The sequence below is a fragment of the Pogoniulus pusillus genome, chromosome 6, assembly GCF_015220805.1.
Source record: "Pogoniulus pusillus isolate bPogPus1 chromosome 6, bPogPus1.pri, whole genome shotgun sequence".
NCBI classification, from domain to species: Eukaryota; Metazoa; Chordata; class Aves; order Piciformes; family Lybiidae; genus Pogoniulus; species Pogoniulus pusillus.
In genome coordinates this window covers 31,097,231-31,111,330 of record NC_087269.1, presented here as the reverse complement: position 1 = coordinate 31,111,330, position 14,100 = coordinate 31,097,231, and the positions used below count along the sequence as shown (strand labels likewise).

The 14,100-nt window shown below is 40.7% G+C and overlaps 1 protein-coding gene across 2 annotated transcripts in view; it reads left to right on the top strand.

The window, feature by feature from the left end:
* Positions 1-14,100, top strand: part of BMPR1A (bone morphogenetic protein receptor type 1A) — a 90,238-nt gene that overhangs the window by 31,103 nt on the left and 45,035 nt on the right. The window contains exon 2 of one of the 2 annotated variants that reach the window (XM_064145109.1): positions 10,054-10,175. The exons of the other annotated variant lie outside the window; for it this stretch is intronic. The gene's annotated coding sequence lies outside the window, so the exon portion shown is untranslated. The remainder of the gene's footprint in view (positions 1-10,053; positions 10,176-14,100) is intronic. 2 annotated transcript variants of the gene reach the window in all.

The following is a 14,100-nucleotide window of genomic DNA, read 5'->3' as shown; positions in this document are numbered from 1 at the left end:
TTCAAGGGTGAGAAGTTGCTGGAAGCTTCCCTTATGTCTGATGGAGCCAATGCCTGCTGGTTTTGAGATAGATCCACTGGTGGACAAATCCAAGCTCATCACTGATGGTGGTAGTGCCTCTGTGATAACACATTTAAGGAGGCAGAAAAAAACAAACCTGTACAGCAGCAACTGCAGCCAGAGAAGAATGAGAATATATAAGAAACAACTTTGCAGACACTGAGGTCAGTGAAGATGGAGGGGAGGATGTGCTCCAGGCACCAGAGCAGATATTCCCCTGCAGCTCATGGAGAAGACCGTAGTAAGGTGGAGTGTGCACCCTGCCCCATGCAAGTTAACAGTAGTGTGAATAGCCACCTGCAGCCTATGGAGGACTCCCCAGTGGAGCAGGTGGATGTGCCTGAAGGAGGCTGTAACCCTGTGGGAAGCTGGCGCTGGAGGAGGTTCCTGGAAAGCCCTGTGGACTCACTGAGAGAGAGCAGACCACCCTGGAGAGCAGGTTTGCTGGCAGAACTTGTGACTCTGTAGAGAACCCGTACTGAAACAGTATGTTCTGAAGAACTACAGCCTGAAAAGAGGACTCAGGTTGGAAAATTTAGTGGAGGAACCCCATGCTGGAGCATAGCAACGGGGGAAGGAGTCTTCCCTCTGAGGAGGAGGAAGCAGCAGTGACAACTTGTTATGAACTGACCACCATCCACATTCTTCTGCTGCCTGTGCAAATGAAGTAGAGAAAGGATTAGCCCAGAAAGAAGGGAGGGGTGGGTAGAAGGTGTTTTAAGATTTGGGTTTATTTCTCAATGCCTTACTCTGATTTGGTTGGTAATAAACTGAATTAATTTTCCCCAAGTCATCTGTTTTGCCTATGACAGCAACTGTTGAGTGACATGTCCCTGTCCTTATTTTGACCCACAAACCTTTTAGGGTTTTTTTCCTTCTCTGTTGTGTTGATGAAAGCAGTGACAGAGTGGCTTTGATGGATACCTGGTGATATCCATCACCTGTGGTTCAACCCACCACACTACAGGCTGAGTTTAAAAGTGAAAGAAAACTAGCATGAACCCTACACGCATGGAGAGATGTATAAATCAGTGTGATAGAACACTCATGTAGTTTGAGGCTTTGTTTGCTCGTGCCCAAGACCATGGGATTTGGTGTGGGTTTTTTTTAGTGTTTTTTTTTTGTTGGGGTTTTTTGTTGTTGTTGTCGGATGTTTTCATTTATCTGGGGGGTTATTTTTGTGTGTTTGGGTTATTGGGGTTTTTTGTGTGTTTTTGTTCTTTTTTTTGGTGTGTGCTTTTTAAATCAAGTTTCTGAAATTGTTTGTGACTGTTTCAAGGACTCTGGGGAAAAAAAGATAAATTGAAGAAATACTTGACCTTTTTCAGGAATCTTAGTGGGAGGGAGAAGAGGATCAGCTATCAAAATGTGGTCTAGTATGTCCTGTGGCACAGGCGGAAGGTAGATTTCATTGGTGCTTTTGTTAGAGAGAAATTGAAGTCTGGGCAACACTCCCAGGATCAGTATTGTGATAAGACCATGCACTGCTGGGTCTGTGTGCCAAGTGATCAAATTCTGTTATTGCTTCAATCTACACAAGGTAATGTATTAGACAGGTGGTGAGCAGGGCCCAGCAAGGGTCTGAAACATGGTGGGAAAGCTGACTATGAAATTCGCCTGATAGATAAACAGCATGGAGCATAGGTATTGGTTCTGATAAATTTTTGAAACTCAGGAGGCTTGTGAAGTCTGTGGTATCACAACCATAGAGTCATAGGATCAACCAGGTAGGAAGAGACCTCCAAGGTCATCCAGTCCAACCTAGCACACAGCCCTAGCCAGTCAACTAAACCATGGCACTAAGTGGCTCATCCAGTCATTTCTTCAACACCTCCAAAGACGGTGACTCCACCTCCCTGGACAGCCCATTCCAATGCCAATCACTCTCTCTGGGAAGAACTTCCTCCTAACATCCAGCCTAGACCTCCCCTGGCACCACTGGAGACTGTGTCCCCTTGTTCTCTTGCTGATTGCCTGGGAGAAGAGGCCAACCCCCACCTGGCCACAGCCTCCCTTCAGGTAGTTGTAGACTACCAGTCATATGTTTTAAGCAGTGGCAAATGCAGCAGAAGACTGTTCATCAGCCTCTTGAGTATTGTGAGAAGTTCAGATTGTTGATGGAGGAATTTTTGAGCTGTCTACCTCCAAAGCTGAGGCAAAACAGTTGGGTTTTGATCTCTTGAAGAGGAAAAGTACTTGTTAGAGAAGTATTTTGGATACTTGGGGAACTGTGGCACATGATGAAAAGGAGTTGCACAGCAAAAGTTTTATCACAGTTATTTCTTGACAAAGCTTGGCAAGTCAGATTCTGACTTGACCTCTCTGTGCTGAATGAGCTGTCTGACTTTGATGCATCACCAGTACTGTAGGCTGACAGGATTGCCTTTGAGGGTGGCCTACTATATAACTGCTTCTCTTTTTAATGGCAAGCCATTCTCAGACTCCTTTTAGCAACAGAATATAAAGAGTCTGGTGATTTTTCAGCTTCTGGCTTACTGGATGAAGAATGTTAGAGGCAACTGAGAGGAATATTGTAGCCTCAACAGGAGTGCAGAGCCTGCTCCTGCAGCACAGCAGGCAGTGGAGTCAGTCCTTTAGATGACTCCAGATAATGCAGCTTGGTATGCCAAAATAAAATACTCAGGAAAACCCTCTAAAGAATTAGGAGGCTTAAACTCTTTTGACTGTAGGAAATTTTATCTGCCAGGATGAAGTGAAAGCCTGGTGGAATTTTCTTGCCCTACTTCTGAGGCAGAACTTCATTATGGATTTTGAGGAGGTTTATGTCTGGATTCTCTTGGCCTTAGTAATGAATTCCTTGTGCTACTAGATGCTGCAGAGAATACAGTACATTGTGATTTATGCAGATTCATATCATTCTGGAAAAAGCAGTCTGTCCGTATGCTATTGCACAGTCTTGCCTTGCAAATTCCATGACATACCTCTTCTAGATATGTTCTTGGGCAATGATTTTTCAGGAGCTTTGTCCTGTAGAACACTGTCTTCTATCTCACCAGGAAACTCAAATGATGAAAATGGAAATGTGTAACAAAGGCAGGAGAAGTATTGAGACGTGAAGTTGCATGGCAGTCCTTCAGATAGTACCTGCTTGGGGTGTCTTCTGTCTGTATGTGCTTGCATCATTGTAAAGCTTCACAAGAGTACAAGTTCTTGCATCCTGTGCAAAGAGATCAGTACAATTCTGTAAACCAGGATCTGTTCATAGAATCAACCAGGTTGGAAGAGACCTCCAAGATCATCCAGTCCAACCTAGCACACAGCCCTATCCAGTCAACTAGACCATGGCACTAAGTGCCTCATCCAGTCTTTTCTTGAAGACCCCCAGGGACGGTGCCTCCACCACCTCATCAAATGGTGTGAAGGGTCACCTGGTACCTCCCAAGTAGAGAAACTCTCTAGGGACATGGTATAACAGTTGGATGTTTAACTTATGATTTAACTTCTGACAAAAACATGTTCATGAAATAAAAAATCCACTCTCAGTAAGCTAAGGAAGGTGCATGCGTCTTACAGAGAAGTATGTTTTTCCAGTCAAGAGGGAAATATGACTTGAAGAAAAGTGGTTGTTTGGTTTTTTGGTGGCCTGTGTTTTCTGTCAGAAAGGAAATGAAAGGTCAGTCAAGAGGTTTCGCATTAGTGGTAGCAGCAGTTGCTTTTCTATCTGCTTGCACAGCCAGCCAGGTTAGATTAGTACTTAAATACACCAGCTGATACTTAAATCTGTGTGATTTATGTGATAGCTTGTTTTCATCAAACTATTCCAAGGTAGTATTTCTGAAGTTCTGTAAACCTCTTAATGTAATACCTTCTTTTTTAATGTTGTAAAGGATCCATGCAGTAATCAACAAAGACAACAAAATCTGAGCTTTCCAAGTGCAACCTATAAGTGCTGAAAAGATCAGTGCTATCCTGAACTAATTTGACTACAAAAGCCAAACCACTCTAATACATATTTGAAGAGTAGTGTGATATCAAGTGCCAGAATATAATTCCTTGCCTTAAAAATATGCCTTGCAAGAATAACTGGGTTATTGTTTATTAGAAGTCAAGGAAACGCAATTAATTTTAAGAGTTAGCTTTCATGTAGGTATATTTTTACTTGAGTGATTTTGAATTATTTTTAACTAGCTTGCCTCAAGAATTGGGTAAATGTTCTTGAACCATATTTCAGGCTCTTATTTCCCATCTTCCTACCTGAAAACTTGGTGTCCAGAGGCTGGAAGGGCAATATGCTTGTTTAGCCACTCCATTTTATTTCATATAATGGGTTTTATTGAATTGGGAAGTGCTGTTTGTTTCATGAGATGTCCTTTCTCTCATACCTTCACCATTCAATGGACAAAAACAGCGGGCCCCAAGTACAGTGTTTGCTTTTCTCAGCCTGCTTTGGGATTTCTTTCACGCATAAACAGAGTGAAAAAGTTTTCCTTAGGAAATTCTTATCCTTGGACGTGAACTCTCGGATTTGGAAACTTGGTATGGCTGCATTCCTTAAAATGTCACTTATTTCACAGCTGTAATAGACTTATAAAAGCAGGATACTTGCTATTTTTAAAACTCTTCCTAGCTTATGGCAACTCTCACTAAATGTTTTGAGAGCAGTCATGAGATTGTAAACTGAAGCATCTTCTAGGCTGCTCTCCTACCCTGTGATGTATTTTCTTTGTGCATAGTATTCTAACAAAAAGCCTTTTGTTTAGGACTATAGTTTACCTGAAAATGAATAATTCTGCTTCTGAAACCTCTCCTGTCTATGGTTAGCAGAGCTATCAGCTCACTGAACTCTGACACTGCATACAGACACAGGCATCTTTCTAGCACCACCTGCTTTTCTCATCCCTTTTGCTTCCTCTCCAAATCTCAGCTGCTGAAGGTTATTAACACTGCTTTTTCTGATTTAACTGTTACCACACCAGCCCATGCCTGTGATATGGACCAAATTTACAGGAACATTAAGTTCTGTTACATAAGTTGGACTAAAGGTATGGCTAGCTGAGCAGTTAACCCTGCAGAAGTGAAACTGCTAGAGAATGGAGGAAATAAAAGAGCAAGAAAGGAGTAACTGGTGCTGGAGTGAGTGGAGAAGTATTTAACCCATAGTCTACACCTATGCATATATGGTCCTTGTAGGATCGTGTACTTATTGTAATTACTTTAACTGTTGTGGTACTTTGACTTGGATTCCAAACTTATGTTCCTTTAAATATGTATATTTTTGTATTATAGTGAGAGATGTCTGGTACCACAAAGATTTGCCATTTCACAGAATTACAGAATTGTCAGGGTTTGAAGTGACCTCAAGGATCATCTAATTCTAACTCCCCTGCCAGGGGCTGGAACATCTACTAGATCAGGTTACCCAGAGCTGCATCCAGCCTGACCTCGAAAACTTGCAGGAATGAGACTTCCAGGAAGTGTCTCTTTGGGTAACCTGTTCCAGTGTCTCACCACCCTCATGGTGAAGAACTTCTTCCTGACATCTAATCTAACATCCTCTAGCTTGCATTCACTCTGTCTAGTCCTGTCATTATCTGACACCCTAAACTGTTCCTCACAAGCTTTCTTGTAGACCCCGTCAGATATTGAAAGGCCACAAAAAGGTCTCTTTTGTGCCTCCTCTTCTGCAAATTGAACATCCCCAACTCTCGCAGCCTGTCCTTACAGAAGAGGTACTCCAGCCCTCTTGTTATCCTCATGGCCCTTCTCTGCACACGTTCCAGCACATCCATCTTCCTTGTAATAGGAGTTCTAGAGCTGGACACAAAGTACTCCAGGTGGGATTTCACAAGAGCGATGCAGAGGAGGGAACATCACCTCCCTTGGCCTGCTGGCCACACTTCTTGTGATGCAACCCAGGATACAACTGGCTCTTTGGGCTGCAAGTATACACTGTCGGCTCATGCTGAGCTTCTCATCTACCAGCACCCCCAAGTCCTTCGGGGTTGCTCTCAAACCTGTCACTGCCCAGCCTATGTGCCTGGGATTGCCTCAACATGAATGCAGGAGCTTGCAGGTTGGCATGGGCCCAACTCTCCAGCCTTCTGTTTCTAAAAACTGTGGAAAATCAATTTTCATTTAAAGATAAAACCTTTCTGAGCATCCTGTCTTCCTGCAGTTGCAAGTTTCTGATGTGCCACCCTCTCCATTCTTGCTTTTTAGCTAAAAGCTGTGGTACTTATTCAGCTATAGCTTTCTCAGGCTATTGGATATTCATAGCCACATCAGGAAGGCCTTTCTCTACCTCTGCTGTCTTACTCTGCTGTAAAATTTCTAATACATAGATGGAAAGTTATCTTGAGGAAGAAAACAAAAGGCATTTCCCAAATTTCTGGCACATTTTCCTAGCTGTAACAATTAACAAGATGCTTTCAGGAGGAAGAGATAATATAAGATAGATGAAGTAAAAAAAGTGAAGTAAAATAGTGAGGCAGTTGGAGCGAAGGGGGAATGAAGTGGAAGAACAGAGCATAACGGACAGTGAAGTGCCAACAAAATTTTTCACTGCAGAGGAGGCAGGTGAGGGAATGACTTGGATGTGACCCTGGATCTGGGAGGAACTAGAGCTATGGAGAAGAAGGGAAGTAGGATCTAGAGATAGGAAGGCAAGAAAAAGAAATCTACAGTTTCCTTCGTCAGGTGGGCCAGTCTCACTTGAGTTTTGCAACTGTAATTCCACTCCTTCATCATGACTGTTAACTCCTGCTCTCTGCCCTCCTTCTGGTGTGGCTTAAATCAGCTCATTTTAGACTGTTCCCTGAAAATTGATGGTTTTCTGGGTTAATGAGATAATTGGTGCATTAATGTAATTCAGGTTTTCCTTTTTTCAGACTGGGTGTTGGTGTTGGTGCCTTGATAGTATATGAAGATCCCAAATTTAATCTTCGAAGTTAGAAATTGGACTTAATATGTAACTAGTGATGAGCACTGTGAGGCTCTGACTTTTGAGTTTATTTGTGCTTCTTATTGTAATATACAAAGTTCTAATGAAGCAAAGGTGGAGTTGTGCAGATAATTCATCCAACCGTTCTTGATAGCACTTCTCTGGAAGATGCCATCAGGAGTGGCCCTAAACATTTGGAAAAATAAATCCATTAATAATTAAGCATTTTTTGTAACTGTATAAAATAAATCTTGAAGTTAATTGATTTTTAGAAAATTAAGTATGCTCTTAAGTAGCATCTCATGCTGATGATGAAGCAAAACAAACAGTAACACAGCAAGGTCACTCACATAAATTAATGATTATCATTAATTTCAGTCCCATCTCTGAAAGAGATTTTGTAGTTCCCCTTTTGGGAAAGGAAGAGAAACAGATTTGGAACTGACACAAACATTCAGGAAGTCTCAAAAGAGGCTGTGTCCACATTACCAAGCAAGGTGGTGTAATAGGGTCTGATCTCTCAGGTGCTAAGAACCTGGCATCCATACTGTACAGGTTGCAACGGTTTTCTTTCAAGCTGGTCCTAAATCTGCTTCAGTGGCTGCATTCCTGTTAGTGGCTGGAATGTGCACGATGCACAACTGAAGCTTGCTTTCTAATCCAGTTTTACTTAAAAGAAATGCAGTTCATGTACCTGGAGATGGCTTTGCAATGTAAAGCAAAGCAAGGAAAATACAGTTGTTTGGGAGATTGTCTTCAAAGGCACAGTCCTGACTTGCATTAAGATGCTAATGTAGACATACCTAGAGTTGTGCAGATCAGTAAGTTCACTACAATAATTTTGTTTGGTAAGAGAGTCTGGATATCAGATACATGGGAACATGATCAGGAAATGCAGTTAAAGCTTACAGATATTAATATTTACTAAATATTATCAGTTTAGGAGTTTGGAGAAAATACCAAGAGGCATCATTTCAAAAACAAAACAAAATGACCAGCATTGTTCAGAAATATCTTTATCCTTGTAAAGCAGCATATTTAAAATAACACAACGTGGCATTTGTATAAATCAGATAATACTGGAGGATTGGAGGTTTTGTAAAGGCAGCACACCAGTCTCCTGTTTACAGTTGCTTCTTCTGGAATCCACCAGAAGATGAACTCAATTATCTGATTAATTACATATATGGAGAAAGAAAGGGATGCATTTCTCAGGTTCTTTACAAGCTTTCTTTTAAAAAGCAAAAAGGGTCTCCACAAACACTTGCCCATGTCAAGAATGTTTGTTGGGTTTTTTCAGTTCTACTGTGGGAGAAGTAACAGTCAAGTGTCAGCCTGTCTGCTGAGTGGAGACAGTTGTCTTTAAGAATTGATGCTATCTGATATTCAGTGTGGATTCGGGTTCCCATTTTATACAAATTTATTATTTATTATCAAGACTATTGAACCTCAGTGTGCAGAATTTATAAATTGACATGGGAACAGAAGTATTCTGACCTTCTTGTAATGGTAAAGGTCTTTGTGGTGCTTAGAAAGGAAAAGAGAAAAAAAGTGGATGCTGAAACTCCCTCTCTGCTGGAAGTCATGGAATTACGTAGTTGAGCCGTCTCTATTTCTGGTACTGTTGGCCTTGGCTTTCAAAAGTAAGTTATTAAATCTTTATACTTTGAGACTGCTTGTATAGCAGGGTTACTGGTGTTTGAGCTTTTATGTTGCTTTTAAGGTTATGTTTGCAGTCATAAAACTGAGACTTGTAAATGATAAAATTTGTGTCTGGGCTTTTTGAAAGCTGGAGTGATTAAAATATTGAAAAGATTGTGACACTGTCTACAACTGCCTGAAGGGAGGCTGTAGCCAGGTGGGGGTTGGTCTCTTCTGCCAGGCAAGCAGCAACAGAACAAGGGGACACAATCTCAAGTTGTGCTGTGGGAGGCCTAGGCTGGATGTTAGGAGGAAGTTCTTCACAGAGAGAGTGATTGGCATTGGAATGGGCTGCCCAGAGAGGTGGTGGAGTCGCTGTCCCTGGAGGTGTTGAAGCAAAGCCTGGCTGAGGCACTTAGTGCCATTGTCTAGTTGACTGGATAGGGTTGGGTGCTAGGCTGGACTGGATGATCTTGGAGGTCTCTTTCAATCTGGTTGATTCTGCGATTCTATGAGTTTGCTGTAGGTGGCATATCCCAAGACAGACTCTTAAGTGGTAAAGCAGATAGACCCAACTTAGCTTTCCCCAGAGCATTTGAAAATACTGGGATCTGATGCAAAACAGGCTTGCTCACTGTGCTTAGAGTGCCAGGTTAGAGCCTGTGTTAGGCTTTCCTTTAATGCTTGAATTTATGCCAGTTGAAAAACAAATAAAAAATCAAACCCACCTTTTTGCCAGTGCTTTTTTCCAGACTCTTGGTATTCATTTTCTTCCCAGGAGTAGTCATGCCTGTGTGCAACTACAATGAACCAGCTTACTATTTCTTGGTATATTGCAATTCCTTGTCTACTGGAACTAATGGGGTGTCACCACTGGGATTATGCTGTGAAGCTGTAGTTTTACAGGCACTCTGATGCTTAAGAAAGATTCATTTGAGCATTGTTTGTTGGTTTTCCATTGGTATCACCACTGATGTGTCCTTTCTCTAATCTGCTGCTTGTTTAAAGAAGGAAAAACAAAAAGAAACCACAAAACAAACCCAAGCAAACAAACAAATTCTCTAACAACAAATTAGAAACTTGGTATATGGAGACTTGTAAACCTGGCTAATGTAGACCAGGTGAATCCAAGACTTATTAGGAGAGATCAGAAAGGCTTATTTTCAAAGGAAAATTATCTACAGAGATTTTTAACAACCCTCTTCCTTAGTGATAAAGTATGAATAAAATAAATTTCAAATGCTCTGTGGTGTTTTACAAATATACTGCAACCACAGAACTATTAGAGATGCAGGAGTGTAAAAAGTTTTTTCTATCTAGAAGCAGTTCGCAGTAGCTTCTGAAATTCTTGATACAAGTATCTGTAAAATGCTTTTCACGTTCGGTACTCTAAACTGTCAATACGATTTCTTAGGACATCTATTAAGTCAAATTATCTTCCTGTTTTACAGATTAATAGAAATATGCATTTCCATAATACCACCTTTGAACTAATGAAGTGGAAGTACAGATGAAAACAGTCTGGAGGAAACTTGAAGTACAGTACAGCTTCATTCAGTTTCCTAATTCTGAGGTAAGGTTAATGTATGCTGAATTTTATTTCAAGGGTAAAGCAGGCACCATATATCCCTTACAAAAATTTCTGAGCCTTCTCTTTTTCATGCTGGTGACAGTCTTCAGTAGCTGTTTGATCTAATCTCTGTCTACGTTTCAGTTAGGAGAAAAGACAAAAGGCATTAACTAAAGGATACCTCTTACAGGAAGGTATATTGGAAAAAGTTGCTGTATCAGACAAATTTTATCTGGTACAGTCTTTCTGGTCCTGCTTGTTACTGATACTTTAGTGGAAATAAGGGACTGCTAACAATTAAGTGACATGCCTGTTGAACATCTTGTCTTCCGACACAATGTTTGATTGCTACAAAATGCTGTTATGGTGGGTTTTTAATATTAATAAAGTGTTACAGAGTGGTTTGTTTTTTTGGTTGTTTTTTTTGCTGAATTCTACTGCCTTGATATCTTAAAGGTGTTCCTGTGACTGATTATGGGTGATGAGGGTGTTTGGCTCATGTATAACTAAGAGGCTAAACAGAGTAAGCCTGAAATGTCAAATCACTGACATGTTTCAGAATTCTCTTCCATACCATTAAATCTGTTCAAGAAAAGATAGTGAGCACTGGGCCCTCCTACATCTAGCTTCTCACTGTTTCAGTTTTGCTTAACTGGAATGGAGGCAGTGTCCACATAGGGTATTTTTTAAGCTGTGATTCTGTTGACCCTTCACACTTTTCCCCATTTTGGTACAAATGTGATCGCTGTAACTGGTGGGACAGCTTCAGAGACGTAGGCTAGCAGATTTCACCAGTTGTCATCTGCTCATTCTCTAAGAAAGTCTGCACCTTAGATTGTTACCTTGCAGATTTTGGCCACAGTTACAAACAACGTTGAAATCCTTTTCAGAAAACACAGACTTGACTCTTCATTTACAGAGATCTGCCAAGATTTAATGTACATTTGACATTTATACATTTGACTGACAGAGAGGAGCAGGTGTCCTCTTTTGGAACTCAAATTTTACAGAAATGACTTCAAGAGTAAGATCAGCATTTAACACAACTAAGTCGTATTTTATCTTCAGCTGACATGCTCAAAATCTTTAACTTTCTGCACACCCTGAGCAAATTCATAAAGCTATGAAGGTGGAATTCACCATGACAAGCGCAAAGTTTGTGGTCAATCTATAGCCCAACAGCAGAGAAAGGCTGTCACGTGGTCTATATGCTGAACACATGTCTTGATTACTTACCTTGGCTCTTTTGGGTTGTTTTATGTCTGACCAGACAAGAAGACAGGCAAGTACTATTTCTTCTCATTTGGTCACATTCTCCTAAAAGCATGCTTGGTAATCCAGAGGTGTGTTGTACATCTTGCAAACAAAGCAACAGCTAGCATGGATTTAACATACTTGTGTACTACTCAAAAGCAAAGGACTTGGAGTCAGTGGTGAAGTTACCATTTTTGCCCTGACACAATCCCAATAACTAATTTCCTGTTATTTTCTCCAGGAGGAGATGAGCATGTAATTTCTGTTCCACTAAGACAGTTGAAGAGTAAATGACAGTTTTCAAACTGTCTATGAGCAGAGGTCTCTATACGTGAGTCGATGTCCTGAATGATCACTTCTTTATCTACCAGAAAGTTTCTGTTCTAAGGCTATGTCATTACAAGCACATTTAAAAATTGAGATTGTTTGGGGAACATGTGTGTACTGTAGAAGTCTGTACTTACAGAGCTGTATATAGCATTTTTGGACACTGGAATGGGCTGCCCGGGGATGTGGTGGAGTCGCCGTCCCTGGGGCAGTTCAAGGCAAGGTTGGACGTGGCACTTGGTGCCATGGTCTAGCCTTGAGCTCTGTGGTAAAGGGTTGGACTTGATGATCTGTGAGGTCTCTTCCAACCCTGATGATACTGTGATAATAGCTTCGTTAATCTAGGTGATCTGCTGTGGGCACTAGAACCCCATCAGCCATTTGAAAGAGCAACTAGTGTGCTGAAGTGAAAAGATAATCTGTGCTTGAGTACATGTCAGGCATCTACAGGATTAGAGAGTGGTAGATGTAGTGGATCATCATAAATGTTATTTCATCACTCTAATCTCAAAGGATTTGAGCTGATGCAGTATCTAGAGAAGTAGTTGTAAATTAAAAAAAACCACCAAAGTTGTAAACTTGAATAAAAAAATTTGCTTTGTATATAAAAGAGATTTGAGAGGAGGATAATAACTGGAGACACCAGGTATAGGTGAACTCTGAATACAGTACTACTAAGTGCTAATTAGTGTGTCTTCGGGGTACCATCTTTGTTTCCCTCTTAAGTATCTTTCATATGCTATACTGAACTGACCTGAAAAGTAGGTGGACACCTTTCTGTTACACAGATGGGGAAAGGAGAAGGGATTTTTTTCTTGCTAATACCTATTACTTTGTTGATGTTACTGGGCAAAAGCTTTTTGGTGGCAGGCCATAAGCATGTACAGTTGGATTGGAAACTATTTTTAAAAGGGAAAAGCAAACCAAACACTCCCACCTGCCCTCCACCCTCCAAACCACCTGCACTACTTACCACTGTCTTTTTTAATTAGTAATAGTATTAGCAATAATTGTGGGAAGGAGGTTGTTTTCTCTTTTCCCTGGATGTAGATAGCTGATCTGGTGAAAAGCAGAATGACAACACCACTCCACCAGAAAATTTCCCTATCTTGACAAGGTTTGTTCTGTTTTTACTAAGGGTTATGGGCTTGTAAATGAACAAGCATACAGAAATGGCAAGAAGGGACCTGGTAATGACTTCTGTTCCTGTTTGTGTTTTACCTCCTGTTTTCATACCTTTATACTGAAATTTCAGTAGCAAGGTGACAAAGAGGGGAAAAAACAACCAAACAAATAGAAGCACATTACAAAGTTACCATGGTCAAAAGATAGAAAAACTGTAAATACCACGTGTGGACTGAATACATCATCCCAGGTGTTGATCAGACATTTTGTGTACTTCCTGAGATAAGTGGTGTTTTATTCATACCCTGACCTCTTTCCAGGTGTGGGTTTTTTTGAGCACATTTATGATTTTGACACCAAAACTCCCTGTGAGAGTCAGTGCTTTAGTTTGAGATACTGTATACAAAAGGTGCATTTCGCATGCATCTAAAACTTCCACTTCATAATTTGTTAGCTGGTTCCTAGGCAGTGTACAGGGAGAAACTGTGGTTAAAATTCCCTGGTTATCTCATCCATGTTAAGGCTCAATGAAGTCTATCATAGATCTCTGAATGTTCTCATTGTTTCTCTTAATATGGCATCCCTCTCTAATAGGACTATTCATTATACTTTTGCTGGTCCTACTCTATTTTCGAGACAGTGAAAATTTTCTTACCTTAGTAGGGAAAATGTTTTTTAATTGCAACTGTGAATTTTGTGCAAGTCTTTAGCATTTCTATTGTGATGTAGCTGGAGAAATACAGCTTAGTATATTACACCTAATCAGTATGGCTGTGTGTGCTTAATTACTTTCTGTGAACGATCTCCTGTATCATGTGTCTTTATTTAACGTAAAGGTTTCAGTTGTGTGATTACTTCATTTACTTCAGTGTATTTAAAATTCTGCTTGGAAGATGACTCCTTCCCACCTTCCTACCTTAAAGTGTAAAATACTTAGTTTGACTAAGTCATCTTCTAGAAGGAAATGAAAGGCCTGTAATACACAACTACCAAATCAATAACTTTAGTTGGCAGTCTGGGAATAACTTCCTACTTCTCAGCTTCTGTCTGAGGAGCTGTCATTGTTTTGTCACTTGCAAACTAGTGGTGATAGAACCATCTCTTCTCACGTGATGATGCTTATTTGTTCAGCAGCCAGGAGGGTATGCCAGGTATTTCAGAATGAAGTTTGCCAGTGACAAGACGGTATTCTCACAATGCTTTTCTAATGGACCTTCAAGAC